At 38.2% G+C, this 17825-nt stretch overlaps 1 protein-coding gene across 6 annotated transcripts in view; it reads right to left on the bottom strand.

Annotated features, from left to right (window-relative positions):
- The window catches only part of LOC121947426 (forkhead box protein J3-like), an 83066-nt gene extending 65254 nt beyond the window's left edge, over positions 1 to 17812 (bottom strand). Inside the window, exons 1-4 of one of the 6 annotated variants that reach the window (XM_088082303.1) lie at positions 17285 to 17812; positions 15415 to 15551; positions 11271 to 11307; positions 10027 to 10311 (exon numbers count right to left, since the gene is read on the bottom strand). The gene's annotated coding sequence lies outside the window, so the exon portion shown is untranslated. Of the gene's footprint in view, positions 1 to 10026; positions 10341 to 11270; positions 11308 to 14835; positions 14918 to 15414; positions 15552 to 17284 lie in introns of those variants that run through there. The other 5 variants (XM_088082305.1, XM_088082306.1, XM_088082307.1 and 2 more) reach the window with 5 other exon arrangements.
- Between the last annotated feature and the right edge of the window lie 13 nt (positions 17813 to 17825).

Genomic DNA, 17825 nt, shown 5'->3' with positions numbered 1-17825 from the left:
TATATAATCAAGGTGGGAGAACTTCAATGAGTCTGCCTACCAGGAGCAACACAAACCCCAGTCTCTCTTTCCACCAATTCCCCTGGAGAGCCAAATACACCAGGATGAAGAAGAGGAAGGGAAGTACTCAGCTCCTGCAAAAAAACCTCGCTTAATTACAAGTAGAAAAAACAAATGTTTAGCAGCAGACTCATCAAGCCAAACAAGCCAGGCAGTGGGACTACGGGAAGGAAAGAGGAACCGAGAGAAGAGATATGCCCAATGAGGCCTCTTGCACAACACCACCCCCATCTCCTCCTCAAGGCCCTGCCACTGTGGGAGAAGCCATAGCCAACCCCCCTCTTCCAAATCCCAGGAAGCCATCTTAATTAGTGCACCTTTTTTTTCTCTTTTCTTTTTTTTTTCTCGCTGAAGGGAAGGTAGCATTGCTAGTTGTAGTGGTGGTGGTGGGTAGGTGGGGATGGGGGTGGTGACACACAAGACACAGAACAACAAGTACTTATTTTCCCCTCATTAAAAGGAGGCTCAAGCTGCAAATCAGCCTGCCACAAGCCCTGACCTGCTGTGCTGCCGTGGCTGTTGTTGTTGAGAAGTTTGGGAAGCGTGGGCTGGCTGCATGGCGGCACGGTGTAGCTTCGCACTGCTAGCCTGGTGAGGCTTTGGGATGATGAGTAATAGAAGAGAGCTGAGAGAGAAGAGGAGGGGCATGACTTGGCTTCTGGGGAGAGGGGCCCTGCTGGGCGGGTAGACGCAGCCAATTACCTAGTCGACTCAGTCAACTGGTCCCACGGTGACTGGGCTAACCTCGGCCCTGTGCCTTTTGTTTCTGATATCTGATGTGTTTCACATCAGCCTCAGAGGCCCACATGTTATCAGGGGAGAAAAAAAAAATCACTGCAGAGAAGACAGCTTACAGTACATCTCTGCTTATCTTAGGGCTATCAGTTTTCTACAGAAATGTATCATACTGTATGCAAGATGATGAGTGCTAAACTCTCATCTCTCATCTCAGGTAATTGTTCATGATTATCTGGGTGTACTGAAACACCAGTATGAGTGAGAGAGAAGACAGTTACTCTTCTGTCTACTTTTGTCAATAGATTCTCCTTCAGGTACAATTTTGCATTTCAGGGACAAACATTCAGACTGGAAACATCCAAACAGTCTATCAGCAGGGCAACGCCTTCAAGATAACAGACATGAGTGAAAAAAAGCATCTTTTAAAGGAACAAGTAGTTTTCATTTTCCTTTTTTTAGACTGTATTTCTACTATTAGTCGAAGTAGAAGTATATTTCTGAGCCAGTAATCTACTTTTTCTTCACTACATTTGCCATTTGTTACAATAAGTCTGCTCTAAATGCAGGGACTGAGTGTAGGGGAGAGAATGCGAGCAGCACCTCTGCTGTAGATGCCAGGTTGCCAGCTGCCTGGATAAAAAAGAAGCACCACCTGTCTTGTGACCACGATGCAATGATGACGGCACAACACCCAGAAGCATCCATTAACCATCCCTGGCCACATTTGAAATGCCATAATCTAAAAAAGACAAGTTACATGATGAAGTGCTGCTTTGCCTCCCAAAAAAACAGAGATCTCTGCTTTTAAAATCTTTAAGACTCTGCAAGCACAGTGAAGTAAGCTGTACATACTTGGGGTAAGAATATACTTAGCTAGCTAATTTTAGCTACGTAAATCTTTCATGTCTAACGTTACTCTTTGATGTTATGATAATAACATTGACTTATCTTGCAGCTAGTGGCCTGTAGGTCTTTTAAATTGGTGTACTTTAGAAAGCAGCTAAGGGTCCAGTGTGTAGGGTTTATGCCCGGGACACACTGCATTCATGAGGAGCGCGTGGTGGCCAAACTGTTGCGTCTGGCAAGCTTGTGGTCTTCACACTGACAGCGTTGTTGAAGCGACACTGTTGCAGAGCTGCCGGCTGCTATTTCCACTATTAACTATATAAACTATGTATATTAACTATATACTCCACTCATTAATGAAGCCCTGCAAGCCACTGCATTGTCAACAACACAGTCCTGCAAATATTTCACAATAAAAAGCCTTGTGTCATCAACTGATGGAATTATGTCCAAAAACACACCAACTAACATTAACTTCACTTACACAACTGCAGTAATAGTCATATCAACCAATATGTTTAGTTTAAAAATGTGACCTTTTTTTAATGTTTTTTATATTATTGTTATTATTATGATTATTATAAGCTTTGCATAATTAATAATATTATTATCTAACATTACCCATCACACTCTAAAAAAATATTAAAATGTTAAGTAATGTGTCCTTTGGGTAATTTGTGAAAAAAGGTCATTTTAAAATGGGAGTAATAGAACTTTTACTTGAGTATACATTTTCAGTACTCTTCCCACCACTGCCCACAGGGATACTGTACCAGATCCTGAGATGATGTCATCACGCTCAGGTTCAGATCCACATCAGGAGTGCCTTTGATACCTGATGATGTTCCTTGCTGTTTATCAAATGAAAGTGGCACCTCAAACACTATTTATTAATTAACTGATATTCCAATAAAAATGTTAAATCGGAAAAATTTCAAATGAGAGGTTATTTAAAAACCTAATTACCAGATTGTAAAGTCCAAGTTCAATCTAACAATACCAACAAAATGCCTGTGCTATTCTTTATAAATATATGATTAATGGCATGTTTGCAATAAAATTGAGCAGATTTGTTTCACCAAAATTTCACAACAGTTCAGAAAACCGCACACATGAAAGCGGATCTCTGTGCTGCAGGGCAGGAGAGAATTAAAAGTACCTCAGTGATTGGGGGCTCAAACAATAACCCCAAATAACACAATTCCTGCACATATGAGTCAAAAGCCCACAAGATTTAGCTCGACATCATTGATCAGGAAACATCAAAAACTTTACCAACCAGACAGATTTCAAAGAGCTGTAGTCGAATAGAAAATAAAGGTAGCGAAGAGGGGATAGTCTGGCAGCTGATCATACAGACGTAGGAGTGTTTGATTAAGTGGTTTGCTTGTAGTATGAGTGTGCATAGGAACATACATTTTCAGACAAAGACTTTTGGCTAACATCGGCAGGTATCAAAGGTGGTTCAAAATCTATTAAAAAAGAACGTGGGATATTTTCATTTTGTTTACCCGACACGGAGAAAAAAAGTTAACTTTGGTAACTTGGAAGTTGTGAGCTATTACCTGGCACTTACAGGGAAAAAAAAAGATTACATGCATTAATACAGAAAATAAGACGAGCACGGATTTGGACGTTTATGAACAAGAAATCTTTCTCCTCCAAAGAATTTAAATACATCACTCTCCGCACTGTGGATGGAGCTTTCATGACTGGGAACATTGTCCCTTTAAAAGAGTCGAGGGTCTGTGTGTGATTGAATGTATTCACCCATTAGACTGTGTAGCTGTGATGCACTCACTCAGCTGTATGCATCACTAACAGCTAACAGTCCCCTGCTGCTAGCAGGCTTTTAGACTGAGAGAGGCTTTACAGTTCTGCATTTTAATAGAGAACTTTGAATGGAGTGACGGGGGATGGGTGAGAGAAGGGGGGGGGGGGCAGGGAACCAAAAGAAAGAGGCATCAAAATATTTTCAGAGGAAAATGAAGTAATGACAAAATACCCACCCGGAGTGTGCAGAGCAGAGGGGGTTTCTGGGAAGGACTGCCTTGGCAACGGTGAGGCTAATGTGTCAAAAGAAAGTCTGTAAGCATACTGAGCGCTGTCATGTCTAGGAGTGTGGGCCATTCAAAAGAAGGAGGAAAAGGTCCAAAAAGCAGTATTGAACGTCTTAATTACTTTCTGCTTCAGCGCCAGAAAACATACCCCTGAAAAGGTTCAATTATAAGATATCAAGGCAAATCAGCTGCCCTTATGGTGGCTGCTTGCTCATCTCTCAATGGAGCTGGGTTAAGCAATTATCGCTTGATACTGTCTACTTATTCTCAAAGGAGACCTGGAGAGGCATCGATGTAATGCAGTTTCAAACTGAGATACATTTTGTGGCCTTAAAGCATGTGGTCAGGCAAACTGATGCTTGAAAGGAAAAATAAGGTTGGAAAAAAGAGTAACACTGAGAGAGGATGATAATTTATCCACAACAGAAAAACAGTTTCATCAGCGGTCAGTGTCGACAGAGTCAATCAAGTGGCATCTCGAATGAAACAACATACTGCTTAACTCGTTTTTTCTCAGGTCTGAGAGAACATCTGATTGCAAGAAGGCAAAGAAAATCAGTAGGTTCCACTGAATCCCCAAAGTCCTGGAATAAAATATTTAACTGGCTAAGCCCACACAGAACATAACACCTGAAAACATCTGCCAAGGTAGAGGGAGTTAGCGACCCAGAAGACTTACCACTGCCGACTAGGAAAGAGCTATCACAATTCCAGATTCTGACAACGGCGAAGTTAAAAAGGCATATTTTGTCATAAATAAAACATAGGAGTGCAGCATTTCGGCAAACTCCCCCAACGAGAGGTCCCAAGAGAGAGATGGGATGCTGTTTGTGAACTCATGCTTTGCACAGTAAAGGGGGCTATAGCACTGCGTCACCACGACTCAAACTACATTCCCACATCCAGCCCTATTCAGCAAGGACTAGTCCTCTTTAAAAATTCATTAATTTACAGCAAAAATAGATTAAAGAGCCCAACTGCACCAACCTAAAAAGTTTGGCTTGTGAATAGCATTAATAATGGAAGCGAGCATCCAAAACCTAGAGGCCCTGGCTCAGAGGCATGGCTTAGGTTTTGTTGCGCTTTATAATGGAGAGTAATTTACATTTTTTAGAAGTATTACAGCTTTTTGATGCTTGTTTATAATTACATTGTTTTACATGCAAATTGGCTTACAATTGTTACTCATTAAAACATAACCAGGAGAGTGCAACAACACTCTCAGCTTGTGAGAGACACAGGCTTTACATCAGGTTCACAATGGAAGCTTTGCACTGAACTCTCGTCGCTGGCAGCGCCGCCGCTGCTGAGTTCAATCCAAATGACAGCCCTTTAAAAGTGATCATCCCCCATCTTATCTTTTACATCTTTCTCTTTCAAATCATAGCAACGCTTTCCTAACAGAATCAAAGAGGATTTTGACAAGATAAAAGGATTTGCTGCATTTGAATCCAAATTATGTGTACTTTCCTGGGGACAAGACAAAAATCACACTGACTGGGAGCACTCAGAGAACTTAAAGGTACTTAAAAGCAGACTAAGTCTGCTCTAATGCGTTGTCAAATTTTTCGCCTTCCCCGCCTGATGATAGAGGAGTCTGCTATGGTGCAGTATATAGGTAAATCAATATCTGAGGAGCATGTTATTGGAGATGAAAGGTTTGACTTTCACTCACTTGCAGGGGTCCGCTAAATACTTCAAATATCAGGTCATTTCAATAATCACTTTGTCTAAATGATGCTTCAAACAGCTGATTATTGACATGACCTGAAGTTACTAAAATGACATGTTGACCTAGCGACATTGTGGTGGCCTGATAATTGCAGAGACAGATTAGAGGGCGTCTAGCAAACGAAACCTCTTCCTCACCTCAGCTGTCTTTGAGCGAGGCAGTGTACCAACAGACGCTCCAGAGGAAGTGTTCGTGATAAACAGTAAAAGACGAAGATGCTCACAGGCAACAGTACATACAACTGAAGAGAGTGGGTGTTGGTGTTTGCTAAATGCATAATCTTACTTAATAAGTCCTCAAGAAACGGATATTCTTTCCAAGGTTAAACATCGGTTGTGTATAATGGCAGCGGTATGAAAAGGTGAGACCATAGTCTGTCTGTTTACAGGGAATCAACACTGGGGCTGAGACAGACAAACATTTTTCTCAGAGCTCACAAAAAGAATACTTCTAAGTGCCAAAGTTAACTCATGCTGGGTTTTTCAATAAAATGAACTCAGAGTGAAAACTGCACAGACACGTGGATACTGGGATTGTGTTTCAAGTCTATATGTACTCAAACAAATATTAAAAAAATAAATACATATATGAAAAAAACTGTACGTTTCGTTTGCAAACATAAGCTGCTTAACATAAGACATGCTGTCATAATTTGAGACATGCACAATATCTTAAATCCGTTACATTTAATTTAGTGGCAAATCATTCTTCGCAGACACTGAGAAAAAGGACTGGTTGCCAAACATTACCAATGTAGTCACAAATGCAAAAAAATAAAAAATAAAGTCAAGTTATAATGAATATGCAGGCTGACAACATGAAATCTTGATAGCCATCACTGATATATATAAAAATGTACTTTATTAATTAGTTTCTGATTTCTTTTCTTTTTTTTAAAAAAATTATTCATTCACTAATTCTGTTTATAATTTGTTGAGCAGCCTTGTCTATTTTTATTTGACAACACTTCCTTACTAATTAAGTCACATAAGACGTGAGTAAGTTGTGTGGTGCCATTTTAGTTTTTTCTAGTTTTCTTTGATGAACTCATCATTTTAGCTGTAACCTTAAATGCATATTGCCTAATAATAGTATTATGTAAAATATTTTGACAGCTAAAATATTAACTTTGTCGACGTTTCCATTTCACTGTTTCAGTTCACTAAGTGCTCTCCTGGCATGCCAGGCCGCCTGTTTTACACATGACTCATGTAGCCGTGTGGAGATTTTGGCCACCATTTGTGTAAATTTTTGTTATTTTGTAAATATTAGGGCTCTGTATTGACAATAAACTGGCAATACAATATGTATCACAATACACAATATGATTCAATATATTGTGATACATTAAATACTGCAAGCTTGGTGATATATTGCAAGTTTTTGAGTCTAATTTTTTTATTTTAATCTGTCTTAGTATAGAGCAATCTCAACACAAAATGAGTCACTACCACAAAAGGTTGCATGTAAACTAATTAAAAATCAACATAGGGTTTTTGCAGATCGATTCGGTATCAAAAAATATAATAGAGGCAGGGTAAGAAATTAAAAGAGCAATGTATCACAACACTTTGTACTACAATAATGTTTCAAAACAACAACGCCAAGTATCATATTTCCCAGTATTTTCTGTCCACATACATTACATTTTGCTTCAATAAAAATGACTGAAGTGAGAATCTTTATCTTATTAGATAAAACAGAAGTTGACAAAGTTTTTCTTGGGAAAATAATTAACAGTTGAGCAAAAGGTGATAAATTGCAGAATATGTTGTTGCAATACTCAGCATATCACAAAGCATTTAAAATCACAATATTTTATTGTGACTTCGCATATTTTCTTACATTCCTAGTAAATATAGCTCCAGCTGTGCAGTAACCGACCTGGAGAAATATATGAGTTGAATTGTCTTCCTGCAGATATTTAGTCTGTGGTAACTGGAATTATGTTGTTTTCTATGTTTTGTGGCTTCCCTACAAACATCATATTGCACTAGGTTAAATTTTTTTTATATTTTTCATGGTTTAACTTAACTCTCTCTAAGAGTGACAGTTAATGTTTTGTTATACCAAATTAAGAAAACTGGATAAACAATGTTTTCCAGTAAATTTTAAAAGCTAATAATTTTCTAACACAGGCAACTCACTGGCTAAGCCATACATAATACACATATACATGTCAAAGTTATCTAGTACTGTTGCATTGCATGGGACAGTGTAAAGAAAAGTGCTCCAAGTGCTGCTTTGCATTGATGATCCAGATATGCAGTGACCAACCTGAAGCAACATACAGTATGTGTGTGTTATATTGTCTTCCTGCAAAGAATGGAATAAATAGTGGAAAATTGCCCTCTGAGTCCTTCTCATCTATGCCAAACTTACATCCGTCACACTGACATATGAAGCTCATCTTTATCAAAGAAACTCAAATGCATGTAGTGTATCCACAAATAGCCCTTAATTCAACTTTCAAAAAGTCATTACTACACTCGCTTCTTAGCATTGCATTTGCTGACATTGACGATAATTACAACGACCTTTCCGATGATAAAACAGAAATCAGTAAAACATTGTGAGGGGTTTCTTCTCTTCACGTTTCATGCAATTCTGCATAACGTTTTAATGAGGCATTTAGGGGTCTATGAGTGATCTACTGAGAAAGTCTACAATGGCAATCAGCAGTGAGTGTGGCAGCTGTTCGGCAATTAAAAAGCCAAATTACCCTCAATCAACACCATTTACAAGCGCAAGTAAATCTCAGAGCAAATAATGATGAGAGAAATCTGTTCAGACAGCTCTCATCTTGATAGGAATTAGAGGCGCATCCAAATCAGGAACAGGGTACTCTCTCAAACGTTTTCTCAGTCTGTCGCCCACAAACACACACACATACACACATCCCGTTGTCTGTGTGTTTTTGGAGAGAAGAAATTGTATAGTATTGGCTGGCTCTCCACACTGCAGCATGATGAAAGATAATGACTCCTTTACAGTATAAGACGCTCACCGTTCATTGTAAGGTTATAGTCTCTTTATGGAAAGAGACTAGGCAGCCTATGGAAAAGAAATCCATAGTGGGTGAGCATAACTGCACCATCAACAAAAATACTGGAAAACTGTAAATAAAAGTGACCTGCATACACTGTTCAAAAAACAAGCACTCAAGGACAGTTATGACAAATAACTGTATTTTCTGTCTGTATAACGTGTCTGTATAATTAGCATGCTGAAACATTTCACCCAAAGATGTGCCATTTAACGCTATCTGTGCAAATATTAAGGTAATATTAATCTCAAATCTGTAAATTTTGTTAACTTTCAACAAAATGTAATTACAACTAATATTGTCAACATTTAAAACAGAGGTTGGAACTAGACCCTATCGACTAGTCTACAAATAAGAAAACACTCAAGAAAACTGTCAAAATTGAGCAATTTAGGCCAAATCCATTAAGGTAAGCAAGTAGTAGTAGACCTATATTACGAGAGCCATTTGAAATAATAAACCAAATTTTTCAATAACCTAATACTATTTGAAATGCCACAGAAATGTGAAATACTTAGAACCATGCATTATGAACACTGCATAATTTTCATTGATGCATGACAACTATCGACAAAAGTTAACAAATTACATTTATTGAAAACAATATTCTTTAGAAAAATAAATCCACAGAAAATGTGCTGATTATTACAATGACATTTTCATTTGTGGAATGCAATCGCATAAAGTAGTGATAATTTAGTAAACAAGTTCAACCGACTTGTATTTCTGGTGCTGACTCGCAAGGACAGCAACATTTAATCAACTAGTCGGCTCTAAACTAAACACGGAGCACCACTGAAAATATCACATCCTTTAAAAGTGTGATGTATACAGGCATAATTAAATTATATGATTGCAAACATACTGTGTGTTTACATGGTATATACAAGTAAACAAAAATAAATCAACACCTGTGAATGCCTGCCATGGTGTCATTGACACCTAGGCAGGTATTCATGCACCTTTATATAAATCTATAAAAATATGATTTGTTGTGAACCTAAATTGGTTAAATCTTGTGACGCAAAAGTGGCCAATTTCCCCCTCTGTTGCTACTTTTCCTTCCAGCAATTTAAACTTTGTAGTTGGTTTTATTAGTTTCAAGCTAATTTTGCATTTCTATACAATTACGTTACTACCAATGAGAACTCTACAGTCTTCAGCTGGGTATGTTGCTCGGTCAGGCTGTAAGCTTCCACTGTGATCACTTCAAAAGTGTTTTCATCTGTGCAAGGCACAGTCCTCGTCCAATACACTCGGATAATTGTTATGTTAAACGCCACTTTCTCGCACACTTTCTCCCCACAGTCTGAATGATGGACTTTTGTTGCAAACTTAAAATAAGTTGACTTTATCTGACGGACATTTGGGATAAAGACGAATGCTACAGTGTCTGGATGCGTGCTCAGTGTGACAGGCAACGAACTTGTCATAGCCAGCCATTAAGTAAAAGCTTTTCAATCACACTTCTTCCCCGTTAAATCGCTATTTGTCACAAACCTTCATGACTGACATTCAAACATTCTTCTGCACAGACTACTCACCGTCGTAGGTGAAGATGAGCCGGCTCAATTTTTCTGTACTCTTGCTTCAGGAGCTCCAGACGCCGACTCTGCACTTGAAAATTCCCCCTCGAAGACAAAAGCTCCGGCGGTGCGTTGGCGCTGTCAGCCGGGCTGCATGCACGGTGCTGTGCCGGCGTCAAACTGACCGCTGCTGTGGTCACTCGACAGTCATGACGGGCGGACTCGACCCGCTATTCGCATTTGCGCTCAACAACACGAAGATCCCGGGTCTCTGTGCTCCGCTCGGCTGCTAAACCACCGGAACTACTTCCAACGCCAGCCGGAGCACGTTGAAGATAAATTCATGCACCACAATAGGAAAAAAAAAAAGAAATCACATCCATTTAACTAGTTCCCAATATCAATATTAATGAGATTCCACCAAGACACACACGGACCTACCATAATTAGCCTTTGTCTGGCATAAAGCCTGGCATGTAATTACTAATAATAATGTGACATAAATTATCATACCATTATGTTAGATTCATGGATTTGATAAGTAATCATCATCATATGATAGACTACAGTCATCATTATCATTATAATCATGACAAATAAGGTGCGTCAATGAATTATTTGCATTATCGATTAATCTGCCCATCATTTTTCTCAATTAATCGTTTTAGGATAAAATGTCAATAAATGAATAAATAAATAGTGAAATCTGCCCTGTTTAATTTCCCAGCAACCAAGGTCACATCTTTAAGTGATATTTTTATCTGACCAACAGTTAATAAAAATCCACTGCTACTCATTTTATCATGTATGATGAAGAAAAGCATCAAATTATCTCATTTAATAGGCAACACAAGCAAATGTTAGGCCTTTTTGCTTAAAAAACTATTCAAATTACTATTCAATTAGTTGTACTTATATCCTGATCATCTAATCAACTGATCGACTAATCGTGACGGTTCTACTTTTGACTGTTTTGCTAAAGCAGTAAAACTAAAGAAAACTCTGTGTGATACCCAGACACCAAAATGCTTATTTTAGGCACAACTATTTTAGGCAAGGACATGTGTGCAATAATAATATTAATACCCTGCACAAAGTACAACAAAACATTTGCTGCATAAAAGTGGCAAATTATACTGTTCTGTTAGGGCAACAAACTGGGGGCTTGGTGGTGTATTATCTGTTTCAGTTGAGGAACTGCATGCCTGTAATCTGTTGATTAAATGCAGGAAGAAGCTTCATGTGAAGCACAGCGCACCCACCTGGACAGGACAGCACACAGGAGCGCCTTCAAGATTTCTGTCCAGAGAGAAAGGAGAGCGGGATGTGTTTGGCATTTATAACTCATCAGTTCACACAGATTCAAGGATTCCAGTGTATGATCTCACATTTGATACCGTTGCTGCAGTAGACTTTAGTGGTGCGTCAGTTATTTGAGTTACACTTTACAAAGGCATAGTGGTGCAGCGGTTAGCACTGTCGCCTCACTATGAGCAAGGGCCCTTCTGTGTGGAGTTTGCATGTCCTCCCCATGTCAGTGTGGGTTTTCTAAAGCTTCTCCCCACAGTCCAGAGAAATACAGGTTAGGTCAATCGTGGACTCTGGAGTAGACGTGAATGTGAGTCTGTATGGTTGTGTGTGTCAGCCCTGTAGTAGTCTGGTGTACCCTGCCTCTAGCCCAGTGTCAGCTGGTAAAGGCCTCAGCAACCCTGCATAGGATAAGCGCTTACGGACAATGAATACACTGCAAAAGATTGCCCAAAATATGGTTTTTAAACCCTGAAGACATAGCCTATACTGTAATGCTAGAAGATGAGCACAAGGGTGTAGGTTTGGTTTCAGAATTGGGGTGGGGGACACTTAGGAAACATTTGGTTCAGTGATTCAGAAAGTTTTAAGCAAACATTCTGGGGGATTTTTTTATGCACCAATTTGTGCATTTTCTGTATCAACTTACAATTTGACAGGCAACAGTGCTCTGCTACTGTCATATTTTTTTTATATGGAGAGACAAATGAACATGCTCTAAATACTGAGGGGAATGTGTCCCCCGCTTCCCCCCCGATATCTACGGCTATGGATGAGTGCGAGTTGAGTTTTGCTTATAATGCAACAATGACAAACAGACAATTGTTCCCAAAACACAAACATACAACTAGTGTAACATGATATAAACTGTTTTTTTGTGAAACTATTGGATCTAAATAGAAGTTTTGAGTGACATTTGTATCAAAGTCATTTGAGTTTTCCCCCCTCAGCTCTGAATATAACCTCAAAGTTTTTGACTGGGATTTGAATCACTAAATAAACACACATGTGTAACTAAATTCTGAGAATTAAAAGTACAGACAACAAAGGCCTCTTTTGTAAACAGGAGGCTCCCACAGCTGTGTCACTGTGAACAACAGCTTCATCTGTTACAGCACTTCATGGTAGTTTCCTTACAGACGACTGTTACCTCTGTGTCACACTACACATTGTGAACTATGTGAGGTAACTGGAAGTAGCTTAGTAGATACGCATGTAAGAGAGAGGAGCACAACAATGGCACAAGCCAGGTTTAAATCTATGCAGACACAGCAGGCTTCCTTACACATTTTGCTTGGCAAGTGTGCAAATCCCCCTAACACTTAGCTCCATAGTTGTTTGCTGCAGAGTTAGCATAGAGCTAGCTCCATAATCCCGTCACAAAGCCTGCAATTTGCATGTATCCAGAGAAGATGACTGAAAAGATTCACTCAATAAAAAAGTAAGAATATAGAGACTAAATAACTCGAACTCCCCTTTGTGTCTTTTGTAAAGCACTAAATTGCCTTGTTGTTGAACAATGTTATACAAACAAAACTGCCTTGAAAAACATCTTAGGAGTGTATTAATGCAGGCAAGAAGAACATTTGAAAAGGATATTTAGCTTGACTTGCAACAAGTAGCAGTTTTGCTTATTGTTACTCGGCTGTTTGACCTTCGCTGTGCAGAATGACGTCGGTTCAGAGTCTGACATTTGAGGGCTGTTTTTGCATTTATCTGCTGGAAGGTTCTCTGTGTTCACCTTAAAAATGACATGATAACACGCAGAGGTGGGACCAAGTCATTGTTTTGTAAGTCAAAACTAAGTCTCAAGTCTTTGCACTCAAGTCCCAAAGCCTAAGCTTTGAGTTTTGCATCCTACACAAGTCATTATTATTCCATTTTACATCAGAGTAACAATATATATTATATTCTGAAAAATCACAAATGCATTTTTTTCATTTTTTTGTTAATACAAGTTTGTTGGATGTTATTGTGTCTTCATCTGTAATTCTTTATCCACGTTATGCAAACTGCAATTTGTTTTTTGTTAACCACATCATCGTCGAATCTTTATCCTACAAATACTGATCATATTTGGTGTATTTTTTTTCTGACTGGCATCCAGTAACAAAATTTAACGTTAGTTCTTCATGGTTTTCTCTTGTAACTTATTTGAGTGATGTCAGTTTGGTTAAAGTGGAACGTCTGGGAATTCAGTATCGACTTGCTGGGAATTAATTGCATTAACATCGTTGATTCAGAAAACGGAGGGAAATTAAGTAATTTGTGACACATTTTTTCAATAACATATATTTAAGTATTTGGGTTTAGGGGAAGGTATCACTCGTTTTCAAGTCAAAAGACTCAAGTCCAAGTGAAGTCACAAGTCACTGGTGTTAAAGTCAAAGTCACATCACACATCTTATTTGATTTTGTCAAGTCAAGTCTAAAATAGGCCAATCATATTTGTGACTCAAGTCAAAACCTTGATTACCGCACCTCTGATAACAAGCATGATTTTGTAACATCAAACTTGTGATCTCACAAATTTGCTCTTGTTATGTGGAAACTTCAAGTGCACATAGAGACAGGAGAATGGACATTTCAGTGATGTATAAGAGACATATAGTGACTAACAGTATTTATTATTCTGGTGTACGCTGTTTACATAATACTAGACCCGCTGCTATTAATCATATCCCGTCACTTTACTTTTTAACTTTTCCCTTTCACTAGTAACTTTGTCTTTAATTGCTCTGGTAGTTGGTGTTTTTATTTCTAGTTGTATATACATTGTATTATTTTTATTTTTAAATTTATTATTGTTTACCTCTCTATATATCTGAAAGTATTTCTGTCACCAGTTAAACTCTTGAAATCAGCAGTATTTGCATTTTAGGGTATTTAGATATTGATTTTTCAACGAGGCATGAGGAGTAGATTTAATTTGAATATTTCTGACAAGTAAGGCTCATTGAACTTGTTTGCTGAAAACCACATCTGAAACAAATGTATTACTAGTGCGAGCAGAATGTCTTAAAGTCTGAGGGGGATCTTTAAGCTGACTTGTTCAGCTGTCGAAACAACTACAAGTAGATTTTGGATCACCATTACTTTAATAAAATTTATCTCCCAAGCTTCAAACCAGGAACGAAGTCTGTGTTTTTGTCTTAGAGTTGGTTGGAGTGCATTCCCACTTTGTCAGCGTTAGGTTTAATACAGCTCAGTGCTGCACTCGTCTGGACAGTGGAGCTGCGTGCAATGCTTAATTAAATATCTATGTAGGTATTTCATAAATTTTCAAAGCACCAATAAACAGTGCTGGAATTTCTATTTCTTCATGAATTACATAAATTGTCAAAAAGACACAGCAAGATCCAAAAAAAAAAAAAACAACTGCTCTATACAAATATGTAATTCGAACATTCCTAAAATGATAACGACCAATGTGATTGTTACAAATATATACATATGGGCCATGAATTTACTTTAAAGTTTCAAACATTAACATTAAAGACGTATAAATCAATGACTAACCTTGTCTAGGAGTTTCTTCTGGGCAAACTGTTGTAATCTATATGTCCACCACTAGAGGGCTCTCTAGTCTAAGATAATGTGTTGCCATCTTCATAAACTAAAAAAAAAAAAACATTGAGGTTTGTTGAATGTGCACTTATCTGTGTTTTGCTTTCATTTTACAAAATGTACTTTAACACTGTGAATAGTCACGTGAAACATTGTTGGGTGTTGACGTTGTTACATGTCTTATCTGTCTTGTCCATGCAAAATGCAAACAGCCTTGACCTCAAAGCCAACGATAATGAAATGTCTGTTGACCTCATGATGACAAAATGTGAACAGCTATTAGGCCTGGCTGAATTTTATGTGCTTATTCTCTATCCAAACATTTACAAGCTTATATTCGGCAAATTAGGGACTTATGATGTCACCTCTACTCAATTTTCACACTTTATCTCAAAAAGAACATACTAATACTTTAATAGTCATGTTGGACAAATAGGATGGGAAGTTGGTCTTGATTCTTGCAGAAAAAAAAAAACGTCTGGTACTGCATTTATAAACAGGAATGTGTCTACTGTGGTGCCTTCCCCTTACTTTGTGATGATTGGTCGAGCACGACTGGCTCTGCCCGGTTTGATCCTGCTGTTGGCTCTCATATGTTGCAGTGCCTTGAGCTCAGGGGATGCAGGGGGGGGCAGAGCAACAGGGGATGCAACTTCTTAGTGTGGAACCTAAAGTAGCAAGACATACGTATGCAAAGCAAACAATAAGAATTTAAATTTCAAGGTCTAAATTTGGAGCTATCAATGTCTGCTATAAGTATTAGTAATATCTTGCAGTGATATATTTCTGACAAACATAATAAAATGGTGAAAATACAAAGTAATCTATAATAAAGGCATTTCTGAATAAATGGTAGTCTAATATGCCAACAGCCATTATGTGCTAACAGATTTAGGCTAGCCTATTTAAATTATTTGATCATTCTAATTTGATTATTTTTTATAATTATTTGTTTTAAGATAATGTGAACTTTTATGGGTTTATAAGAGATATGGAGAATATATTGCTGAGTCACAACAATATATTCTCTTGAGATGAGAGTTGCACATGCCGAAAAAATTGCATATATGTGTGTGTGTGTGTGTGTGTGTGTGTGTGTGTGTGTGTGTGTGTGTGTGTGTGTTTCAATAGCTTACTTAGGCCTTCATTTTGATGATGTACATTTACTTGAGAACTATTTCGAATGCAGTAGTTTTACTAGTAACAGAGTATTTTTTGCACTGCTGGCCTAGTATTGTAACTTTTAGCCTTTTTAGGTAAAAGATCTGAATATTTCCTCACCACTGTTTTTAACACGGGACAAATATTAGTGTATAGAGCATGTGTAGGGCGTACATAAGAACAATGAGCCTTAAAAATAGTGCTGCAGGTATTAATTCCTTGTCTTATTTCTATCTATGGTATAATGATATTTAAGTTTTGAAACTACAGTTGACATAATATTCTGGGAGTTTATAAACAGTGGCCATGGAATGTAACTAAGTACATTTACTCAAATACTGTACTACAAATTGGAGGTATTTGTACTTAACTCAATTCTTTTCTTTTGATATTATTTTATATTTTTTGATGCATTATATTTCAGAGGGAAATATTTTACGTTTTACTTCACTACATTTATCTGAATGCGTTAGTTACTTTACTTTACTTCAGATACTTGCGTAAAAAGTATTATGTTTTGTTATAAATTAAATTACCAACCAGTTTATACAAGTACAGTTGCACTGATTAGTTGATTAACTGACAGAAAATGGATTGCCAACTACTCTGATAAAGACCTTTTCACTTTTTTTCATAGTTTTGAATTTTGTGAAAGTATATCTGTGTGTGTGTATATATATGTATATACACAGGTTTACAGTAGTTTTAATTTAAATACTTTACGTACTTTTTCCTGAATATACTTACTTACTTTTACTTTACACACATTGTTTTTACAGTGTGGTATTAGTACTTTTACTTAAGTAATGGATCTGAATAGTCTACTTATGAAGGCCACTGATAAACAGAAACGTTCCAATAGAGTTAATGAGCTAGCTATGTGGTTTCAGTCTTTATTTGTCTACATTTTAACAAGTTAGCACCATTCAGGATATGCCTAATTGGCAGTGCATGTTTGCAAAACCCATCATCCGTAAATAGACATCACATAGTCTATCACTGTAATATTTTGATACTGAAGAAAACTTAAACACGTGTTGATTGTCAGTGAAACTCAGGAGTTATGAGCAGCGTCATATTTTTTTTTTTTTTTGCCAGACCCACTGAATCTAAAAATATGTGCATGGTGTCTGTGTGTTCACATCATTGAGTTAACCCCACCCCCAGTGATAGTCGCCGTGTCTGGCAAAAGGATAGGAGAGGAGAGGAGAGGAAGTGGGTCACTCGCATAATTTCTCACCGTTATCACATGGGAGTGTTTTCCTCCTACTCAGCCGACACAGATATCCCTGGACTGCACTGCTTGACTGTAAAAATACAACTTTCTGATAAAATAAACGCCTCTCAGTCTTTACAAACCGAACGGAAGAAAGGAAGCTAGGAAGCGTCTTTGGTTTGTGATGACCTTGTTTCATTTCCTGCCACTTCGGCATGGAGACAGCGCTGTCGGTATTCGCCAAACCTCCTCGCACCGTCTGGTCTGAACCGGTTCGGGATGTGCGCGGTCTCGTGCGCACTGCAGACTCCATGCACTGATTCACACAGCACTCCGCGCGCCCTCATCGTGCTCCGTTTATCCCGCCCTCATTGGTAAGGACGGCCGCGGCCCGCCCACACCTTCCGCGTGCTGTTTGGACAATGAGGGAGTGTACGAGTTGCGATTGGTTAATGCCGCTCCAAAACTTTTATTTTGGGGCAGTCCCTGTTTACTGCGCACGCGGAGAAGTGGAGTTGTAAACGAAGCGCGTGCACTTTTCAGCACCAATACCTCGTGGACAGCA

Source organism: Plectropomus leopardus, chromosome 9 (assembly GCF_026936395.1).
Source record: "Plectropomus leopardus strain MGB_pleo_1.0 chromosome 9, ASM2693639v1, whole genome shotgun sequence".
Taxonomy (NCBI): domain Eukaryota; kingdom Metazoa; phylum Chordata; class Actinopteri; order Perciformes; family Serranidae; genus Plectropomus; species Plectropomus leopardus.
The sequence above is the reverse complement of the archived record's forward strand: the minus strand, read 5'-3'. Positions and strand labels throughout refer to the sequence as shown.